This window comes from Macrotis lagotis, chromosome 3, assembly GCF_037893015.1.
Source record: "Macrotis lagotis isolate mMagLag1 chromosome 3, bilby.v1.9.chrom.fasta, whole genome shotgun sequence".
NCBI classification, from domain to species: Eukaryota; Metazoa; Chordata; class Mammalia; order Peramelemorphia; family Peramelidae; genus Macrotis; species Macrotis lagotis.
In genome coordinates, this window is record NC_133660.1 from 65,270,565 (window position 1) to 65,278,257 (window position 7,693).

A 7,693-nucleotide genomic window follows, 5' to 3' on the forward strand; every position below is an offset into this window, starting at 1 on the left:
AAGAATTGTAAAGAGAGGGGAGAGAGTTTGAATGAGGCAAATACCATCTAGTGAAGACATGCAAATGACCTATTGCAATGTAGGAAAAGAAGAGAGGAGGTGACAATCACTGAATCTTACTCTCAAAGAATTTACCTAAAAGAGGGATTAACACATATTCAGTTGAGTTTAAAACTTTATCTTAACTTTTAAGTAAATATAAAGAAGGGAAAGGCAAGGGGAAGGAAAGAGGGACTGATAAAAGGGAGGGAAACATAAAGGGGAAAGGAAAAGGGAAAAGGTAAAGAAAAAGAATAGAAGTAGAGGAACACATTGAGGCTCATGGTAAACACTGAGCAGGAGGGATAAGTTAGAAGAGGAAAATAGAAATTGAGGGTAGAGAGCATGATGGAGAATAAAGAGTTAATAATAACAACTGTTATTATGAATGGGATGAACTCTCCCATAAAATGGAAGAAGATAGCAGAGTGGATTCAAAACCACAACAATATGTTGCTTACAAGAAGTATTTTTGAAGCAGAGAAAAGATAAAAGACTGCAGCAGAAAATATTATGCCCCAAGTGAAGTAAATAAAGCCAGGGTAGCAATATTTTTCTCAGACAAAGAAGTTGCAAAAGTAGATCTCATTAAGGTACCACCTCACACCTCTCAGACTGGCCAATATGACCAGAAAGCATAATTATCATTGTTGAAAGGTTGTGGGAAATTGGGGACACTATTACATTGTTGAAACTCATTCAACCTTTCTGAAGAGAAATTTGGAACTATTTCCAAATACCAACAAAAATGTACATACCCTTTGATCCAGCAATATCACTACTGGGTCTATACCTTGAAGAGATGGTGAAAAGGGGTAAAAACATCGCTTGTACGGAAATATTCATAGCAGCCCTGTTTGTGGTGGAAAAGACTTGGAAATTAAGTAAATGTCCTTCAATTGGGGAATGGCTTAGCAAACTATGATACATACATATATATATATATATATATATATATATATATATATATATATATATATATATATATATATCCCACTATTGTTCTGGAATTCAGGGAAGCCTGGAGGGACTTGCATGAACTTATGTTGAATGAGATGAGCAGAACCAGAAAAACACTGTACACCCTAATAGCAACATGGGGGTAATGATCAAACTTGATGGATTTGCTCATTTCATCAGTGCAACAGTCAGGGACAATTTGGGGCTCTCTGCAATGGAGAATACCATATGTATCCAGAGAAACAACTGTGGAGTTTGAACAAAGACCAAGGATTGTTATCTTAAATTTAGGAAAAAAACTGATATTTTATTGTCTGATCTTGCTATCTCTTATACTTTATGTTTCTTCATTAAGGATATGATTTCTCTCTCATCATACACAATTTGGATCAATGTATACCATGGAAACAATGTAAAGAATGACAAATTGCCTTCTATGGGGGGTGGAGGGAGGGAAGTAACATTAGGGGAAAAATGTAAAACTCAAAAGAAATAAAATCTTTAATAAAGAAAAATATATCTCATTAAAACTGATAAGGAAGGAAACTGTATCCTTCTGCAAGGAAGCATAGACAATGAAGTAGTTTCAGTTATAAACTGGTATGCAAAAATCAGTATAACATCCAAATTCTTAGAGGTGAAGCAAAATGAGACATAGACAGCAAAACTCTACTGGTGTGTGTGTGTGTGTGTGTGTGTGTGTGTGTGTGTGTGTGTGTGTGTGTGTGGAGTTGGGGTGGGGGTCTCTATCTAGAGAACCCTAGAAAATCATCTAAAAGGTACTGGAAACAATTAGCAAAGTCACAGGATATAAAGTAAACCTGAATAATTCCTCAGCATTTCTATATATGACTAACAATATATAGCAAGAATTAAAATGACTTCAGACAATATAAAATACTTGGGACTCAAACTACCAAGGCAGACTCAGAAACTTCATAAAAAATGAATATAAAACACTTTTAACACAAATGAAATCAGATCTAAATAACTGGGAAAATGTCAGTTGGTCATTATATTAAAATTACTTATTTAGTGCCATAATAATTAAACTTTCAAAGAAATTTAGCTAGTAGAAAAATAATAACTAAATTCATATCGAGGAAGAAAAGGTCAAGAATATCAAGGGAATTTATAAACAAATGGAAAGGAAAGTGATCTAGTCATAAAAGATATAAAATTGTACTATAAAACATCACTAGTCAAAACTGTTTGGTACTATCTAAGAAATACAGTGGTAGATTGATGAAATAGAATTAGGTGAAAAAGTGACAGCAGTAAATAATTATGGTATTATACTGTTTGATAAACCAAGGAATTCAACTTGCGGATCAAAAAAAAAATCACTCTCACTCTCACTCTCACTGACTCTGGCTCTGACTCTGTCTCTGTGTTTCGGTATCTGTCTCAGTCTCTCTCTCTCTCTCTCTCTCTCTCTCTCTCTCTCTCTCTCTCTCTCTCTCTCTCTCTCCAGTTGATATTCAGCCATATTGGAGAAAGGTAATCTCTCTTATAAAGTTTTAGAATTATAATATGCCATCAGAATAGTCATGGAAAAAGAGAAAAGGGTAGAGTTGCTTCTCTCTTTTAAAGATCACTTATTTCTCCTTCTCTACTTCGCCAGTAGAAACTAGAGGTTTCCCATACAATGACCAAGTATTCTGCACAAGCTCTGTTTTTCATTAGATTATATACTTCTTGCCCCAACCTAGCTATACATGATTGCTTAGAAAGATCTCTTCTTTATGTAGCTCTTGCTTAATTCTTCAACTCAATGGGAATAAAATGGTCTAGAAATATAAATCTCATTCTTAAATACAATCTTATTTTTAATGATATTTTTATGAAGGACTAAAGGAGGATGGGGGTCAATGAGATCAAAACAAGTCAATTGATTAATAATAAAAATAAGACTAATATTTATTTAATGCTTTGAAGTTTTGTCAAGCTCTTTGCAATTATTTCATTTAATCCCTAAAACAACTATGGTTGACAGGTTCTATTATTATTCCAATTTTATGGAAGAGATAATTGAGGCTGAAAAAAATTAAATGATTTGCCCAATATTAGTTAACAATTGTTAAGTCCCTAGAGCAAGTCAACTGAGTTTTCCTGCCTCTGTATCTGATGTTGCTCCTGTTGCTAGTACATGGTAGCCTTTATCTATGCTTTAAGGTTTGCAACATAGATAGATATAAAAATCATCCTTTAAACTAATAAATATTAAGATGGGAGGTAAGTGTTGGTACTAATCTCTATTTTACGATGAAGGATGAGAAATTAGAATTAATGAAGAACAGAGGTAATAATAAACAATGATTAAATGACTTATTCATTGTCACACAGCTAGTAACTGTATTTTGAATTTAATTCCTATCTTTGGGGCAACTAGATAGAGCACTGGGTCTGCTGTAAGGGAAATCTTAATTACTTATCTTTTTTGTCACAATTTTTTTTTCATCAGAAAAATGAAGGGTTATTGTGAGGATTAAATGAGACAGTAAGTATAAAACCAGGACTTTATAAATTTTAGTGATAGTGATGCTGATGAGGAAATCCCACAGTATTTTTGTGTCACCCTGGTTTAGGTGACTTCAAGTACTTTAATTTTATCTCAGTCCATGTAATCATACCTAAGAGAACTTTGAGAAACACCCAGTCTTTCTTCTTCTTAACCCTCTAGATATCTACTAAAGTAGTAACCGAGCAACTAGGTTGTGCAGTGGATAGAATGTTGGGTCTGGAATTAGAAAGTCTCATCTACCTGAGTTCAAATCTGGCTTGTGTAACCCTGGGCAATTAATTTAACTATATTTGTCTCAGATTTTTGTTTGTAATGTGAACTGGTGTAGGAATTGGTAAACCACTCCAGTTTCTTTGACAAGAAAGCTGCATAGGCATCAAGAAAAGTCAGACAGGGCTGAAATGCCTGAAGAAAAACAGAAAAGTAACACCCTAAGTAGTGAAACTAAGGCACAAGTATCAATTATGTGAAGTGAAAAGATTACTAGCTTGAGAATTAAAGAATTGGCTGAAAATACTATCTCTGCAGTCTCTATCAATCTCTGCCATGTTTGGTCTGTGACTTGACTTCAAGACCCTTCTGGGCCTGATTCCTTCAGCAATTGCTTCAGGCTCGACCTTGCTATGGGAGAATGGGATCTATGTAACCCAGACATCTCTGCTGCCAAGAGCTGGGCACTCAGGATCACATCATGGCTGTCATCTGGACAGGGTGGATGTATATTTTTATAATGATCTCCCTCTCAAACTCTATGCTCTTAAAGTTCAGAACTGGGAAATCAGGATAGTACTAGAGGTCATCCAACATCTGGATTGAAAGTACAGTTCAGGTGGTACTGAAGGATTGGTGAGAGGGTAGATTATCCTGGATTCTGGTGTCCCAATCAGAATCCCTGTGGGACTTGAGAACTTAGAAAAATCATGAATATGACTGGGGAACCTATCAATGAAAGGGGTCCAATCAAAACCAGTTTGCTAAGTTTCTAGAAATGAGTGTGGAGCAAGAAATCTTGTTCACTAGCAACAAAGTTGTAGATCTTATGGTCCCTTATGCTGAGTGATAAAATTGATCTATTGATGATACAGGTGTGGAAAAGACTATATTGATTATGCAGTTAATCAAAAATGTTACCAAAAGTTCATGGTGTTTAATCTGTGTTTGCCGATATTGAGGAAAGGACCTAAAAAGTCAAGGACTTGTACTTTGAGATAATTAAGTCTGTGCCATCAATCTGATGGATGCTACTTCCAAGAAGGTATATGGTATATAGTTGGTATATATTCATATGAATGAACAACCTAACACTTGGGCCCAGGTAGCCTGGTCTAGACTCACTGTAAATGAAAATTTCAGGGACTAAAAGTGTCATGATTACTTTTTGTAGATAATATCTTTTCATTCATTCTGGCTGTTTCACAGGCTTTACTAGGCAGAATACATTTTGCTAAACGTGACCAATTCACATGGCCCTGATATGGGTAACATGCAACCAATACAACCAAGAATGGTTTTATCACCTATGGGCCTGCTGATAACTTAACTGATTCTTCTCTTGGCATCACTTTTAAGCATTTGAATGCTGTCACTGTACTGTCCCAGGTCATTGCTAAGTTGGGTATTTACCATAAAGTGAGTTGTCTGGACTCCACCTCTCAGATCATAGAACCCAACACTGTTGACAGTGAGCACTATGATGTTGCCCAAGGTGAGCAAAAGATTCTGTAGGATTATAAGACCTTCCAAGACATAATTGCTCTCCTTGGTATACATGAGCTGTCTGAAATAGACAAGTTAACAGTGTCTCAAGCATAGAAAATCCATTGTTTCTTATCATATTCGTTCCTGGTTGTTGAGTTATTCATTGTTCTTTTGGGGAAGTTGGTATACATGAAAGAAACTATTAAGGGTCTCCAGGAGATCTTGTATATGGTAAGACTCATTGAAAACACTGTAATAAAAGCTGGAAAATTAATTGAAGATCACCCATGAGCAGTCACCTTCATCTGCCACATGTCCTTCAATTTCAGTGGTCTGAGTAAACTACACAAGAACTTTCACTGGAAAAGCTATGGACTATCTGTAGAATATTTAAACTTTTGAATAAAATATATATCTCAAAGTAAAAAAAAACTGTATTGTCTTTGTCTCTCAATTATCCATTTGACCTTAAGATAAATTTCATAATTTCTCAGAGCCTTCATTTTTCTTCTTTATGAAATTGAAGTATTTTCATTGCTAATGCTGCTTGTCCTTTATTTTAAAGATGTACAATGAAGTTGGGTTGATGTTTGCACATGAATTGAATAGAAATGGTAGATTGTTAAAAGGGCTCAACATCACTCTCTCTTCCAGAGCCATCAGATTTAAGTGACAGGACAAAAGTCAAGATGACTTGTGATGATAGGCCAGGGTACACTTAATGACTTTGGTGTCATTGATGCCTAAGTTCTAAGCACTCTGCCTTATCTGTTTCAGTGATCTTCATGACTGTTAAAAGAGCCATCCACCTACTTTGCAGGAAGGAGTCTTCATATGCTTGGGGTAGACATCCTCTTAACTCATCAGTAGATTTGAGATCTCTTGGTTACCCTCAATCTGGTTTAGACCATCTACCAAGAAAATTTTGAATAGATTTCAATTGATGGACCCTAAAAATTGGGGAAATTAATGGAAAATAAATGGTTTGAATTTATCTGTCAAAAACTGAGGCATTATAACAAAGAATTCCCTGTTGTATATTTTCCAATCCAATTGAATGGAGTATTAGCAATTTCAAATGAAATCATAAGAATGCAGTACAAAGAAAGGATAGCAACCCTTAAGAAAAAAAGAATCTTTTAGAATAAATCAATTACCTATTATCTGTACACTACACCCACACCTACCTCATAAGATAGAAAGAAGAAACATGTTAGTTACAACCCTATGAATGATGAATCAGGAAAACTCTTTAATGTGACATGGTGATCCATGTTTATTTTTCTTCTGGCACAATGTCGTCCAGTCTTCTAACAATTGAAAAATAACTTTTAAAAATTAATCTGATATAGGGTCAATTCTGAAAAGATGTGATACAATGTTTTTGCAATTATTAGTGCTATTTATATAACACTTAGTCAAAGGACTTTGACCTTTAAGTAATGGCAGCACAAATGAACTTTGTTAACCTCATTGCTGCATGACATTGAGCAAGTCATTGTACTTCACCTGCAAAATGGAAGATTTGGAGAAGATAGATATGATAGTCCTACATTCAGTTCGAAGGGAAATAACAAAGATCATTATCAAAAAGTCCCATTCACTTCTCAATATTTGTTCCAATTGTGTAACTGACAACAAACTGGAAATATGGAACAAAGTGTTTTTAGTCAGTGTTTAGGGAAAAAAATAACATTAAATCTGGAAAACTATGGAATGTAATCCATAGATGTTATGAAATCAATCTATTTCCATGAGGCCCATTTCTTTGTTACTTGGACAATTTCTTTTTTCATCACTAATTCTTATAGTACTGATGAATTCAATCCCACTCCTTATTATTGTCTCCTTCAGGATATAATTCTAACCACCACTTCTTCTTTTTCTTTAATCTCTCCCTATCCACTAACTCTCCTCATCTGCCTTTCAACTTATTCAGTTCTCATCAATATTGACAAAGATTTATCTTTAATTTTCCAAACTATCCAGCTATATACATCTCTGTTTCCCTTTATCTAAATATCTGCCCATTCTCATTCTCATCCTCTATAAATCTGCCTTCTGCCTTGATAGCTCTATAGAAACTGTTGTCTCAAAGCGAACAATTGGTACCCAAAAGCAATGACCTTTATTCAGGATCCATCTTTTTGAATCTTCTGACAGCATTTTTTCACTGTTTAACCACACCTTTTTCTGAATTGTCTTTCCTCTCTTGGTTTCTGATATTCCACATTGTCTTGAATTTATGCATTTCCCACTAATGAATCATTTCATTTATTCTTTAGCTTCTCATCTTTTTCCTAACTCCTTAAGATTTGTTGCAGTATTGCCCCAAGGCTTTGTCATGAGTTTATTTTTTTTCTTTCTTTTCTCTTCTCTGTCTCATTTGGTGATCACATCAATTCCCATGGATACAATTAATATCTCTACGCAAAATATTCCCAGATTTTTATCTCTTGTCATTTACTATGC

The 7,693-nt window shown here is 34.8% G+C and overlaps 1 pseudogene; it reads left to right on the plus strand.

The window, feature by feature from the left end:
• The window catches only part of LOC141519121 (ATP synthase F(1) complex catalytic subunit beta, mitochondrial-like), an 83,848-nt pseudogene extending 78,336 nt beyond the window's left edge, over positions 1-5,512 (plus strand).
• The last annotated feature ends 2,181 nt before the right edge of the window (positions 5,513-7,693 follow it).